Source organism: Triturus cristatus, chromosome 7 (assembly GCF_964204655.1).
Source record: "Triturus cristatus chromosome 7, aTriCri1.1, whole genome shotgun sequence".
Classification (NCBI taxonomy): Eukaryota; Metazoa; Chordata; class Amphibia; order Caudata; family Salamandridae; genus Triturus; species Triturus cristatus.
The window spans coordinates 552,977,886-552,996,681 of record NC_140590.1 but is presented as its reverse complement, the minus strand read 5'-3'; the positions used below and the strand labels follow the sequence as shown (position 1 = coordinate 552,996,681).

General features: G+C 46.8%; 1 protein-coding gene across 3 annotated transcripts in view; it reads right to left on the bottom strand.

Annotated features, from left to right (window-relative positions):
* CASKIN2 (CASK interacting protein 2) overlaps window positions 1–18,796 on the bottom strand; it is a 312,904-nt gene that overhangs the window by 179,589 nt on the left and 114,519 nt on the right. Inside the window, exon 1 of one of the 3 annotated variants that reach the window (XM_085617004.1) lies at window positions 11,309–11,404. The exons of the other annotated variants lie outside the window; for them this stretch is intronic. The gene's annotated coding sequence lies outside the window, so the exon portion shown is untranslated. Of the gene's footprint in view, window positions 1–11,308; window positions 11,405–18,796 lie in introns of those variants that run through there. 3 annotated transcript variants of the gene reach the window in all.

The window sequence follows — 18,796 nt, the reverse complement described above, 5'->3', positions numbered from 1 at the left end:
TGATAAAAGAACATACTATTATATTTGTGATTTAATGATATTAATCAAGTAGGAGAGAACAAAACATTGCAATGTTTAAGCTTGTCCACCACTGCGCCCTGAAAGAAAGCCCAACTATAGACCCAGCAGAACTCTCAATTCCCCCCTTTTTAATGGCCGAATTAAGGGGGATCTATTCCAAACCTGGGCGGAAAGTGTCAACTTGGGTGTGTAATTCAACAGCGGCCTCCAAACACCACAAAAAGGCCGCCATCAAGATGCCATTTCACCATCTATGCCAACGTGGATAATCACACCACTCCCTCACAAAATCATTTTTACAAAAGTTATTTTGTAGCAGAATTATTGTAGCATCTACACCGGACTGTCAAAATATTTCTCCAAGCTTCAATGAGCCCACAACCATGTTGCCGAGTTGATCCTGAGGTGACTGTGTCAAGACCACAGCACACCTTGCCTTGACTGCCATGAGCAAATTCCATTCAAAACACTGCACATAGCCCATAAGGTAAAGTATGACCAGACCCCCAGCTCCGTCTCAAACTTACCTTAGCATCCAGACAGATCTTTGCAGCTGGCCACCCAAAAGCTGCACATAAGGTTCCCTTAGATTCCTGCACGTTCAAGGTTTCAATCTCTGACTCGCATTCCATTACCACCGTCTTAGCCAGAGACAGACAGACACACAGACACACACACACACCCTCCCCCTCCCCCTCCCCCAGCCCCCCTCCTTCTCTCTGGCGTCCCCCTGTTGGTGTCTCTGGAACACACAGCCACAAGAAGGTCTCTCTGGCATCCCTGTTCCTTTCTTTCATATGCACGCTTGTTACATATTTACAGGCACATTCAAGTGGTTTCGTTCTCTTATAAGAGGAATTCCTAGGATTAAATTGCACTTTTAAATCTACACCCCCACATCTGTTCCACACCCCCCATACAAATACAGACACTGGAATGCAGCAAAACACACTGATGAGCCGCTCCCAACCCACAGAGGTAGGCAGCAGGGATAGAAGAAGGCGTAAGGAAGCAGAGTGAGATGTTCACAAAGTAGGCCGAGGTGGGAGGCAATACAGAGGCCTGGAAACTATATGACAAATAACGATTGGCAAAGCCAACAGGTCTCACCTGTGTGAGAGCGCTTTTGGTTTTGCCAATGTCTTCAGCCATATCGTAGAGCCAAATGGCTGCTGTGCAGCAGGATTACAAGTTATTCTGAAACAAGCATTTACAATGCAATGGTCTCGGCAATATTATAGGTAGAGCTATTGGTATTGCTCATTATTTTTTTTATCATTTTTGTATCCCTAAATAAATGGCATTGTCATTTCTATTGGCATTAGCTTTTTTTTTGTATATGTGATACCTATTGCATTAGCAGAGAGAGAGTGAGGTAGTGAGATAGATAGAGAGAGTGAGATATTGAAATAGAGAGTGAGGTAGTGGGAGAGAGTGAGGTAGATAGAGAGTGAGGTAGTGAGATAGAGAGTGAGGTAGTGAAAGAGTGAGGTAGTGAAAGAGTGAGGTAGTGAGGGAGAGGGATGTTGTGAGGTAGTGATATATAAGCATAGAGTGATGTGAGGTAGTGAGATAGAGAGAGAGGTAGTGAAAGAGAGAGTGAAAGTGGGTTAGTGAGATAGAAAGAGTGAGGTAGTGAGATAGAGAGTGATTGAGGTAGTGAGTGAGAGAGAGTGAAGTTGTGAGGTTGTGAGCTAGAGAGTGAGGTAGTGATGTTTTGAGAGAGAGAAGTTGTGAGGTAGTGAGATAGAGTGGAGTAGTGAGGTAGAGAGAGTTATGGAAAACACAAATTATCCAAGGTGAAGATAAATATAAACGGGACCTGCAGCGTGGACTTAGATGGCCATAAGGATTTTTAACGTAGTTGTTGACGACTTAATCAGTATTATAGAGCACGTCATCTGAGTTCACGTATCTGCATGTATAGCGCCAAAGAACATTCTTGAAGTGTTCGCAGAGAACAGCGCTTCTTCGTTCAAGACCTCTTCAGTTTAAAGTTATTTATGTGGCAGCCGGGAACAGAGGGCCACAGTTCCACAAGCTCCCAACGAAAAGCGCGCACAAGACACAAACGACTCACCGGTCTGTATAGAGCGCTTTAAGAAAACAGCGCTGTCAGTCCCCCCTGACCTGCTTTAACAAAGCCGACCATTCACTACCTGAGCTGCTTGGTGTAAGCAACTAGCATTGTCCATACCTCCCTTCTTCGCCTACACACCCTGATCCTCCCGTCACTGTATTGTATTGTAATTGCATTTATATACACCTTCACTTCGCCGATCACCCTGTCCCTGTACAGAGCGGTATAAGCAAACAGCGCTGTCAATATCACCCTTCACCGTCCTCTCACCGCTGACCCTCAGGGCACTGTACACAGCGGTAACACGCACCACGAGTCTCGCGGTAACGCCGCACAGCGGTATATACTTAGAAAACAGACACTGTCATCATTTACTAACTTCGCGCCGACGGACCTTCTGAGGCTGTACAGAAAATGGTACTGTTAATAACAACCCCCTTCATGGGTTCACCTATCACACCGCTGCACTGCCGGTAACGGTGCAAAGCGGTATTATTTCCGGATAAGACTTAAAATGTCACCCTTCACCGACTCAACGCCACCGAGCCTTTCATAACCGTCCAGGGAGGTCTAAGCTTGTCGTACTGTCCGTGTCACTTTACTCCTCTGACCCTCTTAGCACTACAGTACAGACGGGAAACGAGCAAACAGCACCGCCGTGGCACGTCCCACTAAACACCGGTTTCACAGGATCTCTCACACCAATGGGTACCTAAGAAACCACCTGCCAGTACCCTCCACTACATAAAAGACGGGTTTACAGCATAGAGAGGTCGAAGGAGACAATACCATTCCATCAGTAACACACTTAACACAGCTGGTGTCTGGGGTCTGTGTGTTATACCTCGAATCTACAGGAGAAATTCATGACATTTTCCACAGGATGCAAATTATAAGAACATTCACGCAGGCTGGTCTTCCGCACCACCTGCCAGACTCCCAAACAACTGGAACTCACAAATCCCTCAACAGAGGGGGCATGGGATGTGAAAGGAACTGTGTCACACGCTGACGTCACGTGTGTAGTACCACAATTCACCCCAGCTAAGAGAGGCATGCACTGAGTGTTCGGTGTCACATCGTGAAGATCAAGGAACACGAACTGCCAACCAACAAACGCAGTGACAGAACAAACCATGCCAATCAACAAACACAGTGACAGAACAAACGGCAGATGTGGTCGCGTCTCACACAGCACACCAGATCTCCCTGCCACCTTCCAACAAAACTCACGCGTGAAAGCGTAGCAGAGCCAACATCTTAAACCACAGAAGTGCAAAACTGCGCCCACACCAACCTCATCCGCAAATACACCCCCGACACCCTGAGATATAGGGGCAGCGGTGTGGATCGAGTGAGGCCGGGACAGTGGTGGTCGGTAGCAATGGATGTTAGAAGCACCGAGACAACCAGCGGCACACTCTCAGCTCACAAACACGCTCCACAATCAAACACAACGAGCTGACACAAAGTAGCATCCCTTGCAAAGTTTCAGTGGTTGCGGGGATGCTGCCGAGACATCACCTGTCATTACGTGGAGTGTCAGCTAAGGACCAGTGCGCGACACGAGGAGTCTAACAGCCGCACACTGATGCGCATCATTCGAACCAACACACCGAAGTACACATCTTCCCAGAGCCGAACGAATCAATCAGATTCTGAAAAGCCAGGATCGGATTTCAAGATCACACCGGGCTTTGAATGGCAAGGCATTGTGCAGAGCGGGCACAGTGCTGCTGTCGCGGACACGATGCCCAGAAAGCGCAATGCTTTCCATTTACATCTAAGGAGAGTACAGTGTGGGGCACCGGGCACATGGTACACCAAATAGGGACAGGGTCAAAATCCGTGTGAAGTGTATTATTACCCACGAGAGATTTTTGAGAGACATGATTGGTAATGTAAAACAAGCACAGCACTGCCTTTACACAACTGCCTTTCTCCGAGGCGAAGCAGAAATGCCTCGGAGAAACGCAGCGGTGGTTTCAGATTCGGGGGCGTGGCTAAAAAGTGGAAAGAAGAGCACGGAACACGCCCCCGAATCTGAAAAAGACGGTGCATATTTGGAGGGACGGCTCTCTCCTCCAATGGCTGGCCTCCGTTTAGGAAGCCAGCCAATGGAGGAGAAGCAAAAAGAGAGGCGGGCTAAATAGCCACTCTAAGAATCATTAAATCTCCGGACTTCCGGTTGTGCCTTCGGCAGACCGGATGGTCCCGAGACCTAAAAAGCACTATGACAGAAGAAGGTAAAAGACAAAACGCTATGAAACTGCATCATAGCGCTTTTTCTTCTTATGGTGGGTGGGAGGTGCAACATGGGCAACGTGAGGGTGGGAGAGAAGAGGTAACAGACAACTAAGAGGCAACACGGACAACGAGAGGGTGGGAGGGAAGAGGCAACACGGACAACGGGAGGGTGGGAGGGAAGAGGCAACACGGACAACGGGAGGGTGGGAGGGAAGAGGCAACACGGACAACGGGAGGGTGGGAGGGAAGAGGCAACACGGACAACGGGAGGGTGGGAGGGAAAAGGCAACACGGACAACGGGAGGGTGGGAGGGAAAAGGCAACACGGACAACGCGAGGGTGGGAAAGGGAAGAGGCAACACGATCAACGGGAGGGAAGAGGCAACACGGACAACAGGAGGGTGGGAGGGAAGGGGCAACAAGGACAACTGGAGGGTGGGAGGGAAGGGGCAACAAGGACAACTGGAGGGTGGGAGGGAAGGGGCAACAAGGACAACTGGAGGGTGGGAGGGAAGGGGCAACAAGGACAACTGGAGGGTGGGAGGGAAGGGGCATCAAGGACAACTGGAGGGTGGGAGGGAAGGGGCATCAAGGACAACTGGAGGGTGGGAGGGAAGGGGCAACAAGGACAACTGGAGGGTGGGAGGGAAGGGGCAACACGGACAACTGGAGGGTGGGAGGGAAGGGGCAACACGGACAACTGGAGGGTGGGAGGGAAGGGGCAACAAGGACAACTGGAGGGTGGGAGGGAAGGGGCAACAAGGACAACTGGAGGGTGGGAGGGAAGGGGCAACAAGGACAACTGGAGGGTGGGAGGGAAGGGGCAACAAGGACAACTGGAGGGTGGGAGGGAAGGGGCAACAAGGACAACTGGAGGGTGGGAGGGAAGGGGCAACAAGGACAACTGGAGGGTGGGAGTGAAGGGGCAACAAGGACAACTGGAGGGTGGGAGTGAAGGGGCAACAAGGACAACTGGAGGGTGGGAGTGAAGGGGCAACAAGGACAACTGGAGGGTGGGAGGGAAGGGGCAACAAGGACAACTGGAGGGTGGGAGGGAAGGGGCAACATGGATAACAGGAGGGTGGGGGAAGGGGCAACAAGGACAACTGGAGGGTGGGAGTGAAGGGGCAACTGGAGGGTGGGAGTGAAGGGGCAACAAGGACAACTGGAGGGTGGGAGGGAAGGGGCAACACGTACAACGGGAGGGTGGGAGGGATGAGGTGACAAGGACAACTGGAGGGCAGGAGAGCAGAAGGAACACGGACAATTGGGGGGTGGGAGGAAAGAAGCCACCCTGATGAAGGTACATTGGGGTTGGAAGGTAGAAGCCACATGGATGGGGTTAAGGTAGGAAGGAAGAAGCAACACGGACAAGGGTGGTAGGAGAGAAGAATAAATACAACAGGAAGAAGAAAAAAATAAAAACAGTACCTCAATTTCAGTACCAACAGCGGAAAGACCCTAATCAAGATGAGGCAATCTGCACTTGGTCCATGCTCCCAAGGAACGAGAGGGAAATTAAGCAGGCATGCACTGCCCAATTAGGAGGCAGGAAATAAGAGTGACAATGAAGACAACGAATGGTAATAATAACAGGTCTTGCAAGCTAGAGTGCATGCAGTACATGGGCTGCCGCAAAGACAGAAAAACAGGTGCACGGACAAAAGGCGGTTGCTAAAGGGTAAAAAGCAGAGCTACACAGAGGAGAGGTGGAGTAGGGAAGGGGAAATTGAGGTACAAAGAAGAGGCAGATGCACAATGAAGAAACTAGTGTAGAGTGAGTAGACATACTGGAAGAACAGGATGGGAGAAGGTAGAAAGGAAGAGTTCATCAGAGGAGAGTTATAGGGAATACAGAGACACGGGTAATAGAAGGAAACTCCAGAAGTGCAATCAGTCAAACATCTTGCACTGTCGACAACTGATGCTACCAGAACCAAACATCATTTGTAAATGGATTGTGACCCCAGATATATATATATTTTTAAATCAGTAATGTAATATGAAACATTGTTATTATTATTTATTTTGTTATCAACCCTGTCCCTAAATAAGGAAAAATACACAAGATGTGAACGATTCGCAAAGAAACGAGAAGAAAGGTGTAACAGGCTCCAGTTTTCGACCTGTAGTGTAGAAAGCCGCCCTGCTCTTGCGTAACATTTGTGGGTCAGAACCAGGGTCACTGCCACCGTCGAGAGACGCTGTCCGCGTGCTGGCGCCGTCCACGGGCTGGAGCTAACTAAGGCTTACCTTCAGCACAGTAACCAGCATGACCAGAATGGATTAGGATGTGAACACCTATTATGTTCACAAAGCAGTCAGAGACCAAGAAGAGCTACTAAAAGCAAAGTACACCCCTAATGCCGAATTAACTTTTGTTCTACTGTGGTGAAGCATATAACCAGGTTCAAAGATTCCTGGAAACAAGCTGCAGGCCCTCTACACGCACCCGCACCCTGCTTTCTTTATCTTAACCCGCCCCCATATTATCCTAACAGCCGTGAAGGGATATTCAGCTACCCCCTCCCTCCCCGCCCCTCTCACGGGCACCGTGCCGGCTCCCTGCCCATGCCTGCTGCCCAGATCATTGCGTGGGTAGGACAAATATGACAGTTGGAGCTGCGAACACCTGCCCGGATTACTGACTCACGATCCCCGCCCTCTCGGGGCCAGGCGATTAACACTTTGGGCTTTTTTGATGGCTATAGGGACGCTGATGCACATGGCATCTTGGCATGCGTGGCAAGGGGGACAGTCTAGGCTTGTCCCACACAAGTGTATATGTGGGAATTGGGAGGGGAAGGGGGGTAGAGTCACTCCCATGTAGGGAGCTAAATTAAAGAAACTGAAAACCTTCGTGCAATCCACCTCCAGACGATGAAAATGAGGAGATTTTAACGCGCAAGCTTGAACTATAAACACATGCAAGTATGTCTCACCAGTGGCCCGGCTTCAAGTATTCACTAGAAGACGTCTCATTTGCTAGATACCGTGTCCACATTTCAATTTAGTTTCATGACTGACCAACGGGGCTCCTAGTTTGCATTTCCGCTTAGAGGTGGGCGAGAGACTGCAAGCTCGAGTCGAGCCAGAAGCCCGACTCCGTTTCACCTCGAGCCCAAAACGAGCCGAGCTTTCATGTGGCTTCTGCTCGACTCCCTCTCTACACCCAGGATGTGTCCAGAGCTGCCGATTTTGGAAATGTGTAACCAGTTTCGAGACTCGGCGTCGGATCAACATCCTGGGATTCCAGGCAAAGCACTTAAACCCCTGTGCCTATAAAACGGTCTGTAACCTAATGTAACTGGCGCTCATGTAAAGAGCTCCAAGTCCGAGCAAAATAAAAACTGCATCAAATGCACGGAGGTAAAAATAAAGCCTTAACGTAAGGGAAGATAAATAAATGCCCGTTTACTTGCTGATTTCTACAACGTGAAACAAAAAAATCTGGGGAAATTGTATTGTCGGTTAGTTTACTAATGGTTCAAGTGTAAATACTATCACTTAATAAGTACTTCTCAGTGCAGTAGTCTACTGTTATAATGTGACATTAATTTCAAACCTTACACATGTTAAGATAATTTAAGTTTTTGAATTTTGACGTGACTATCATATTTTAAATTATGTTTGTTGTATGATCTGGCAAGATCATTTACAGAGCGTATATTCAGCCACAGGCATAGTCTTGTACAGCAGTTGACATTTCACTAATTTCCTATTTGTATGTTTCCAAAATGCCATTCTGTCCCATCAGACAGGCAATTCTTCACAACACCTCCTGGGCAAGATTACCACCTCAGCACCCTGGAATCACACCAAGACTTATCTAATCCTTACGCTAACAATACCCAATCCTACATCTTACTCCAATGCTAAACATAAACCCAAGGCTAAGCCTATCCCATACCCAAAGCTCTCCAAATCATACCCTTAACACTAAAATCAACTCTATTGTTTAACCCCATTGACTCCCATACCTAATGCAAACCGCACCTCTACTCCCAACACTAATCGTTAACAGAGACGTTTCAAGACATAGGCAAAGTGGGCTCTGGACCAGGGCCCCAGCCATTTGTGGGGGGGGGGCTGAGACCAAGCTCTGTTCTGCAGAGAGTCTTGCCTGATGACCTTGAATAATTCTTAAACAGATTGTTTTACTGTTTTCCTTTCATTTATTTTTGATGTGGGCAATGTATGGGCATCTATTACAGATATTTTGTAAAGAAATGTATTATTGTTTCATTTAATATCCATAACAAAGTGGGTTTTTTTCAGCTCAAAACAGGCCCTCACATAAGAGAAATAGGAGGGTGTCACAGACCCGATTTGCAATAAAAGTAGCGAGCTGCTGCTGGGTTACATTTAGAATTTGGAAGAGTATGCCTGTGCATGGTCAGAGACCTGGCCAAGGAGGACACGAAAGAGCTGAGTTCAAAGGTGTTCCGAACAAGGCCTCCAAAAATATGCTAGGCCAGGGCCCCAAAAGCCTTAAGATGTCCCTAATTGTAAACCTACCAATACCCTTAGCCCACGACCCATACCAAATTCAAAATAGGGGTTCTGACAGTACTGGCACCCTCAGTCATAACAGCCTCAATCTATCTAGTGGTAATGTCAGTAGTGACACTGTCAGTCGAATTAGCCTTATGCTATCTAGTGGTAATCTCAGTAGCGACATCGTCAGTCAGTCAATGTAGGAGTTAATGCAATAGTGTTACGGTCAGTCAAAATAGCCTCATTAAATGTAGTGTTAATATCAGTAGTGGCACCATCAGTCAAAATAGGCTCATTTAGTGCAGTGCTTAATTTGAACAGGTGCTTGCCGGTGGGGGCCCACCGGCACTTACTCTTGGGGCCTGGCACTATTTTTTTTATTATACTTTGACCCAGTGCCACTACGAGTCGTTGCCATTTCGAGGTAGTTATCCATGGACCAGTACATCAACGTAGTTGACATGAAAAATCTAATCGGTGCTCCGACTGCACCCCAGTCATAGACTCACTTCGACCATCAAAAGCCCCGAGCAGGCACTCACAGCCCGCACCTCCTTATTTAGAAACTTTCGTCTTGGCGATCGTGCTCGCACACCCGGTTCCTAGTTAAAGGAAATCCCTCGGTCACACCCACTGCGGCCTTCACACGCCTCACTCCAGTGTCAGGCCGGGCCCGCCCAGCCCCACGCCGTCAGGAAGGGCAGGGTGGAAGTGCCTACCCCGGAGCATTGTTTTCAGTTCCAGGGGAGGCCGCTCTTCTCATCGGCCTGCTAAGGAATGACGTGACGCGCTGGACGTGCCCTGGGACGCGCCGGACGTACCCTGGGACGCGCCGGACGTACCCTGGGACGCACCAGGCCAGTGCGCTTCCTGCATCCTTCCTGCGGCCAGGGAGCAAGGAAACGAGAGCTGGGGTGGGGAGTGGGGACGCGACGAGCAGCTAAATTTGGATCGTTATTCAGTACAGAGTAGAGCCAGTAATTGTAACGCCACTAAGGCACAAAACCTATGTGAAAAGTCATAATGACAAAAACGGTTTACGTTGTGGAAGTGCTTTGAAGGGGATGTTACCAAATGCAATCGTACAGAGCTTTCGGGTTTTGAGAGTTCGTAAGAGTTGTGGTGTAGTAAGAACTAATTAGCATATCTAATTAGGAGTACAAGAAGAGATGTCACAAAATGTTTGACGTCTAATAGCACAAGAAGTGAACAGTGAAATATTATTTAAAAAAATGTAAGATGAGTAACACACTAGCAAAATATCACCAGACCAGTACTTAAAAAAAAATAGTATAAAAGCACTGATGTAGCGAAAGCAGCTTCTCCCATCATCTGGAGGGTCTGTGGGATGACACAGTGATTAGATTACCTTCTGAAGTATTTACAGCTTCCAGGAGCAGTTCTGCACAAACAGCTTTGAAAAAAGGTCATTTACTGCAGTGGTTCCCAAAATCTGTAGAACCAAAATCCAATTTGTAGAATGACTAACTTTTGTAGCCCACCTATTTTTAATGGACATGAGGCAGGCAATTTTTGAATGCAACTAAAGCCTCGAGTGGCATCGCATTTCCCATTGAACTGGCCACTAAATTTACACAGACATACAGTTTTATTAATAAAACCATATACCACACAAATAAGGGGAAATCGTGTTTCTGTGAATATTTCCATTATTCGTGCATCACCAAGTAAAGTGTCTTCATTTGTTTTGATTCTATTTCCAGCACGTTTCAGAATTTAAAAAAATGAGCTTTTTTGCTTACTTAACAGGTTTTATATAGTCCATTTACAGGTAATCACATTTTGTTCTGATTTGCAAACAAATATTATCCTCCAGCCTTTCCTTTCACAATCGCTGGACTCCCAACAAGATTGTCATATAGTTCACTATAAAAACACCTCTCACTTTGCAGTCATGCGCCCCTCTCTGCTAACGTTCAGTACTTTGAGGTAGGTGGCTCTTGTTAGGAGAGATTGCCGGTCAGCCCAGAGCTAATAATCACCGATTTCATTCTCATTAATCTGATGATCCACAAAACTCAGAATAAACTACTTAATCTCCAAGAGCCAGCACACACAGATGTATAAAACAGGCACGCATAAACTGAATCTTCGTCAATCGACTCAAACACCCTAAATATATGAAAATTATAATCTCGAGAAATATAAAAATACCTCATTCTCTAAAACTGGACACAAAATCGAGGCACAATCACCACATTTCTAAAGAGATCGACAATAAGAACCAACTTTTATGAAAATATTGTGGTTAAATTCTTCTAAAATGCCAACTGAAAGGGGCTCCCCATCCTCCATTCATGCTCCCTTAAAATCTATGCTTACACATCAGATGTCTTCGATTGCGGGGCCTGGGAAGGATAAACTCGGTAAACAAAGAACGGTCACTAGTGCATAGTGTCACAGAACGAGTGTTTTCAAGCCACTTAAAAGAACGCATCTCACTTTGAAGCGAGTTTTATGAGCCGCATCTCTGTCCCATTGTCCGGCTCCTTCAACGAGGACTGGACTCCGTCTGCGGCTGATGGCTGGTCCCTGCACCGGTGCTACAGCCTCTACTGATCGCGGACCTCTTGTCGCCGGAGCGTTCTCTGACCTCCCAGCCGGACTGTCTGCGACTAAGGTTTTTCTAACCCTGAATAATTGTGATTATGTTTGAAGTGTCGCTCAAGAGAATGGAAGTGTGTAAAAATACCACGCACATGCTTGTTTCTGACCTTTGACCCGCAGGCGCCCTGTTCCCAGGGAGCCAGCAGGGCGCAGGAATGTGGCATGGGAACCTCCATGGCTCGGGCTCCAGCTCCTTGGGAAAGCAAAGGGTGACAGGTGGAGGAGGAAAGGGATGCAACGAGGGCTGAGGGCGACAGGTGCTGGAGGGGTCCCCTGCAGCCTTTGCCCTGGTACCAGGTACTTATTATATGGGGCCCCGCATAAGCACGTTCCCCGTGTCTGGCACAAAATATGATCCTTTTCCCAGCCTGCCTTTGTGGCGGATTATTATCTCTTTTTAAAAGAAAAATGTAACTCCGCGGTTTACGAAAAAAAAGACAACGAAAGAGGATACTGCCCTATTTGCTTTGTGTAAATTGGTTTGCCCATCCCTATTCGTGCCCATTTAGCCTGCAGCCCTTAGAGGTATCCCTATTTTAAGTTGAGACAGGAGCCCGTTGTCAACGCACATTAATTCCATTGCCTTCTGTTTTTTGGAGCAATCACTTCCGCTGGCGGAACATTTAACTTAGGGCTCGATTATGATCTCAGATGGTCGGACCGCAGGCCACTATTGTGCCGGTCAGGAGACCGTCCAACAAGCATGCGGCGGTCCGACTGCCATATTACGATCAGACTGCTGGGTTGGCGGTCCGAAGTAAGCGCTACCATGGCAGGGGCATGTCACGGCCATGGAAAAGGGCTGCAGCACATGCCACCACCCTGCAGCACCTACTGCACGTCCATGCACTGTGTGCCATGGCACATGGTGCACAGAGGTAAGTGCCACGGAAGGGGGGCACTTTTCCCTGTTAGGCCCCCCCCAAATCCCTTCCCCACAACTTTTTCATGGCAGGGTTGCCACCATGAAAAGCTTGTCGGAAAGGGATATGGTAATCCCGACTGCGGTGCCTGCCTCGGCATCGCTGCTGTTCCTGGACGCTCTTCCGACCGCCACACCTTTGGGATCTATGATCCTGGCGAAGGTGGCGGTGTTGCGCCAGACAGCTGTGGGTCCAACCGCCAGTATCGAAATCCTGCAGTCGGACCAAAGGGCTGTTGGCGGTCGGACCGACGACATGGTAATGAGGCCCTTAATCTGATTCCTCACTCCCTTAGAGTTACTGACTACCTCTAAGTAAACATGCAAGATAGTCAGTGCCCCTATTCCTTCTCTGGCCTCATTGCTATAATCATATTTATGTTACACAGTTAGCACCTGCATTTCTGTAGTACTAACATTTGACAAACTTGAGGGTCCCAGATCGCTGCATGTACACTATTCATTCTGTTCCAGGCTTTCCTTTTGCTAATATTAATTACTAGGCGTGTTAGTTCAATAAAAGCAAATTTTACATACAACTCCTAATGCACTCCATTATTAAATGGAAGGCCAGGATGAAAACAGTGGTTTTGGATCATGTATCCTGGAAACAATCTGTAAAACACTACATTGCCTTTTGCAGTTTCTTTTCAAGTACAAAAGAACCATTTGGTTTTGATGATGATTAGGATAGCACATATTTCCATAGAATTTTGCAATTGCACAGATGAAAAGGCAAGGCGGCTATATACAGTATTTATGACTGCTTAGCTCTCAAACATTTTCATTAGCCTGAGTTCACGCTCCCTTGCAAACAACGGGTCTCATGTAACAATAAAAACAGCTGCGTCAATGAAATTAAGGCAATTCAAGAAGGTGCACACGGGGTATTGCAGCAAATATTTTCTGTGAAAAGAAGTTTTAAAAACACTTTTAAACACCACCATTTATAAAAGCAGGGTGCAACTGCTAATCTTCACAAAATACAGGCACCCCTTTCTTTCTACTCCAGTCACATAAAGCCACAGTTCCACATAGCGCCCACAGTCGTAGATCTACAGAGGTTTTGCCACGCATTAAGCCAAACCTAAAAATCAAACGTGTTTTCCTTCTACTTGCATATCATTTAATTGCGTATGATGAACTTCTATACATGAACAGCTCTTCCCTTCGGCCATGTTTTATTAACACGATGTACCGCACCTACATCATTTTAACAGGATATTGTGGCAGATCAGAGTTGCTGGACCACTTTGAAATTGATGCCTTTTATCATTGAGGCCACGCATGAAGTACAAATATTACACAAAAGCCCGGCCCCAAACTGGACTCGCTGAATACAGGACCGTATTCTTCCCGTCGATTGACTGCCAACGAACAATAGCTAATGTCGCACTGGCATTGTGCAGGAACTAAAACAATTCCATATTAATGACACCGGCATTCCTCTCTTGCTGCACTGGCTCAAAATTCCCCTTAGCACAAACCCTCATCTTCTTACATCTTCCCACTGTTTCATAAGTGAAACAGGAGCATTCAATAAGTCAAACAAAAAATGAAAAGCAGCGATACTCTCAACATAGATTCTTGAGATCTCTGGGAGTGATACACGCAGAAAATGTACTGCTTTTTCTTTTAATTTTGAGATTTGTATGGGTTTTTTTCTCTCCATTTTATTTGAAATGCATAGTTCATGAATGCAAAGTAAAAAGCTTGAACTAAGTGAATGACCAACTGCATCTAACCTACCTTTTGGTGCTAACCAACTTGATACAAGTAGAAGGCTCGGCTAAGCAGGGTGATGAATGTTAGCAGCTTACCCTAGTGGGTGCAAAGGACACAGACTCAGGAACAGAATCATGAGCCTCAGTACACGTCTCTACAATAGCATGTCAAGTGGCTTCTTCCCGAGTGGACAACAGGGAGGCAGGAGTCACCAGGCTGAATGTGAGAGATGAGTGGGTCGCTGGAGCCGATGAAACAAGACAGGACAATGTCAATTTGGAGATTTGAGTAATAGGGAATGGCATACCAGACCATGGGGAATTGGAGTCGAATTGCTGTAGGAAGTCGGATGCTTTTGATATGAGGAGGGAAGATCTCGAAGGTTTTACAAGAGAAAAAGACCGAATCTCACTCGCACAGAGATGGTTCAAGAATCTGAAATGTTTGACAAGAATAGTTAGTAGAGTGCCCAATCAGAAGGAAGAACGTCTGAAGTGAACACAGATTAACACAACACCAACTGCACTCAATTCCAGTGGTAAGAGACAAAAGGCAAGAGAGAAGGACCTCCTCACAAACTCTAACGCTATCAATAGTAGTGCAGGGTAAATTCAAAAGCTTAGCTCCAATGGAGGTGCGGGGGTGTAGAAGAGGGCACAATTACAGTTCAGTGAAAGCTCAAGTTGATGGCAAGGATAGGTAAAAGGGTCATCTAAAACAGGCAAAAACATTTACAAACGAAAACTAGAGCAACACAATGAAACAGCCCTTTAACCTTTTTCACTGAGGTCAGTGGCAGCTCTCAATAACATGGAAGACTACAAGGGGGGTAATCAATAGAAAAGCATCTACCACAAATGGGACCAGGTCCACAAAACAAGGTTGGCTAAAAAGTTATCGCTGGCCTATAGCGAATGCATGGGCCCAAGCTTGTAAACGGTGTTTACTCTTAAAACTCTTTTAACACAAAGTTCTCAAGCTGGCGCATGTTACAGACATAGGCCAAATGGGGTTGCGTGACCTCAGATAGCTGCATGAAATCCATTAAATGCTAGAGTCTGGTATGCTGTTGGAGGAGCTCCAACAACTTCTATATACAGCGGGGAAGCCGAGGAATAAATGTAGTCCATATCGTCCAAACTTACAGCTTAATATAGAAACACAAATTCCTGCCAAAATGTACGCTAAACAACCGATGGGAGTCACGGGGGGGCTAATCCGTGGGGATTTATGCCATACAGAGCTACAAGATTGAATCTCAGGCGGCTGCATCATTTTCTGGATATGGCCTAATGAATGACTCAACCAATGGAAATTCTTTTGTTAGATGCTGAAAAGACGTCCTCTGTCAAAAGGTTGTTTGTGGTACTGGAGAGAATAGGATTAGACCCAAAAACGAAAGCAGGCATTTCGTTGCTGAAAAATTCACTAAAGGCTAAGGTTAAACTGAATGGAATGTTATCAAACACTTTCCTAATAAAAAGGAGGAAACGGGGCTAGGGGCTGGCGAGGGGAAAGGAGGGTCCCTAGTCACTAATACTTTTTGCACTGGTAGAAGAGCTTCTGGCTTCTTGGATATGCAGTGACTCATTGGTCAGGGGGGTTGCGTGACGCGAGGGATGGGAGGGCAGCATTGAACTTTACAGTGATGAAATTCTGCTTTCACAGCTGACCCAATTTACTTCTATAAGGGTATTCTTGACCCTTAACACACATATATGCTGTGCATTTCACTTCTGGCATAAACAGGTATAAAAATCAGTTTATCCAATAGGCGATAGGCAACGTGCACGACCAACATTCCGAAGACGTTAACAGAGGGTTTCGAATGTCTGTAAATGTATGTTATGGGACATGAAAATAGGTTTTAGAACTATAACGTAGCACAACTTGCAAATACATTGAGAACTGAGGTACATGGCGAGGGAAGCTCCCACTGTGACTGATGGGTAGGGTAGCCCTTTACAGAATGATACAGCTTTAAAGTTTTTATATGTTCTGCAAAAACCCTTATTCTGTGTACTGTATTCCTTTTTAGGTCTCGCCTGACCCAGCGCATGCACTGGTCTGGCGAGACTTTTTGTGAGGGCTCAAAAAAGTGCTACCACTGTAGCCTAGAGCTACAGTGCATGAGCGCGGGCGCCTCACTTTCGCGGCCTCACAGCCTCTTTGATGTTTGATCGCGATCACTTTAGCTGCCGCACGGCCGCTTTGATGTTCTCCATGAGCCAGGTTTTTTTTTTCCTGTTTATTACTTCTATGTAGTAATGGTGGCACCCGTGCGCCGCCATTACTACAGAGCAGTAATAAACAGAAACAAGCATTGGCAGAGCCAATAGGTCTCGCTTTTGGAACCTTATAAGTATTTAGTTATGCAACTGTTGCATGGCTAAACACTTATAAGGTCCCAAACGCGAGACCTATTGGCTATGCCAATGCTTGTTTACAGTCGGTTCAGGTCATCCTAATAGATTCAAAGTGGAGAGGGGACACACCAAGTACCTTAAAAAGATACTCTGTATAGGAGTTTATGAAGGGGGTGGGTCTGGTCCTCCACAGCCCAAGTAATTACTACCTGGCAGATAAACGGAGAGGGATTAACGACTGGGTTAATCAAACACAAGAAGGAAAAGGAGGGGTTCACATACAACATCGCGGGGAGTCTAGGATACCTCCTCCCTCTCCTGACGAGGATGGGACCTGGGCATTAGTAAAGAGGGGCATGGGCTGCAAAGGGACGGCTACTGAAGAGTCCCCCTTGAAAACTGTGCTTGGTTCATGCTCCACGACTGGGACACACACTTTAAGACCCAGCAGGAAGTAGGAAGTGAGCAGGAGCGGTGATCAACAACAAGCAAGGAAACAACATTGACGTCAAAGCCAACCAATGGTATATGGTGATATTCGTAGCCTATCACACATCACTGAAGATCTATCAGTTGATTCCAGATTAAGCTGCTCCCTCATGACCAATCTCCATCTACGCTCGCGCCTTGTACCCGGCGCCTTCCCCCCATATCCTAGGCGAACCACATCCCACTCCACCCACACAACCCATAGTTGGGCCTCCGCTCCGCACCAGAATGACCCCTCTTGCCCTGCCAGATGTAGATCCTCCTTGTCTGAGAGTGATATTCAATCTCTCCTACTGTCCTATGATCTGCCACGTCCTTCCAACCCATCTAATTCGCATCCAATCAAATCAATCCCCACTGATCCCTTCAGGGAACCTAAGCTAAATACTAGAACATTAAACATGAATAACCTCACTATAGTCAACCCCACGCTTCCTCCATCAACGGACACCCCCGTTAGCCTCAAATGTGCGCTCCTAAACTGCAGATCGGCTGTTAAACATGCGGCGGATATTGCCGATCTCATCCTTGTCCAAGATCTTGACCTTTTAATGCGGACGGAAATATGGCTAAATGACTCAGCCGCTCCTATCCTGGACCTTTTAATGCCTCCCAACTTTGATATCATTAGGTTGGATAGAACTAGTGGTCAAGGGGGAGGCATTGCATGCCTACATCGTAGTAATCTAATAGTGAAAGTCATTCATGCCATCTTACTGCCTGCTCGTGAATATCTATGCATTGAAGTCACTGGGGAGAAACAATCACACATGCAAACTGCATACATTATACCACCCCCCCCCTCGTGACAACCTTCCCATCACAGAACAGATCATGGATATTATTTCATCTAACATGGATTTCAAGGGCACTCAGATCTTCCTGGGAGACTTCAACCTCCACTGGAACGATATGAACAATGTGATTTTCAACAGCCTCAAATCCTTCCTACTTGACGTGAACCTTACCTAATTATGTGACAGCCCTACGGATTACAAAGGAGCCACACTAGATCTGGTCATTGGTAAGCCCAATTCTCTCCTCCTGGAGTCGATCCTTCCATGTGACTGGGCGGACCACAACTGCATCACCTTCCTCGTCCTTGAATCGTTAAGAGCAAGCAGATCCCAACCTAAGAACCCAAAACAGTTGAAAAGATGTTTAAGGAACATCAACTTGCAAGACTTGCCCCTGCTCTGTGATAGCATCTTGCCACCCCCTTTGAACATGTCGTATGTCCATGACCTGATGGCCCTATATAACCACGCAATGCTTAATGTTCTTGACTCAGTAGCACCACTTCAGCTTAAACGAGTGTCCTCTAAATGCTCAAAACTTTGGTTCAATGATAGTCTTAATGCTGAAACAAGAAATCTTAGACTTGCAGAAAGGAAATGGCGTTCGCATCCCTCCCATGAACATCTTTGTCAGTTGAGATCCTTGCGAAGCTCTTACAATAAACGCATCAGATGCTCGTAGGCCACCTTCTTCAGAACTCAACTAGATCAAGTAGAAAAACGTCAAAAAAACTGTTCGAACTCATCAAGTCCCAAGCTAACAATCATCCTAACCTCTCCTCTCCGGGTCAAGGGACAATCCTGAAATTCGAAGAATTCGCTGTTTTCTTCACTCATAAGTCTACTAAGATTCAGATGGAATTAAGCTTAGCCCGTGATCTCCTCCCGAGTGGTCCTCTGAACACCCTACGCCCTTCAGTTTCGACTAGCACTGACCCTTCACAGCCCTTCCTCCCCAAAAATAATGCATCTTGGAATCTGTTCCAAACCTTGGATGAACCCACTATACGCAAAATGCTGTTGA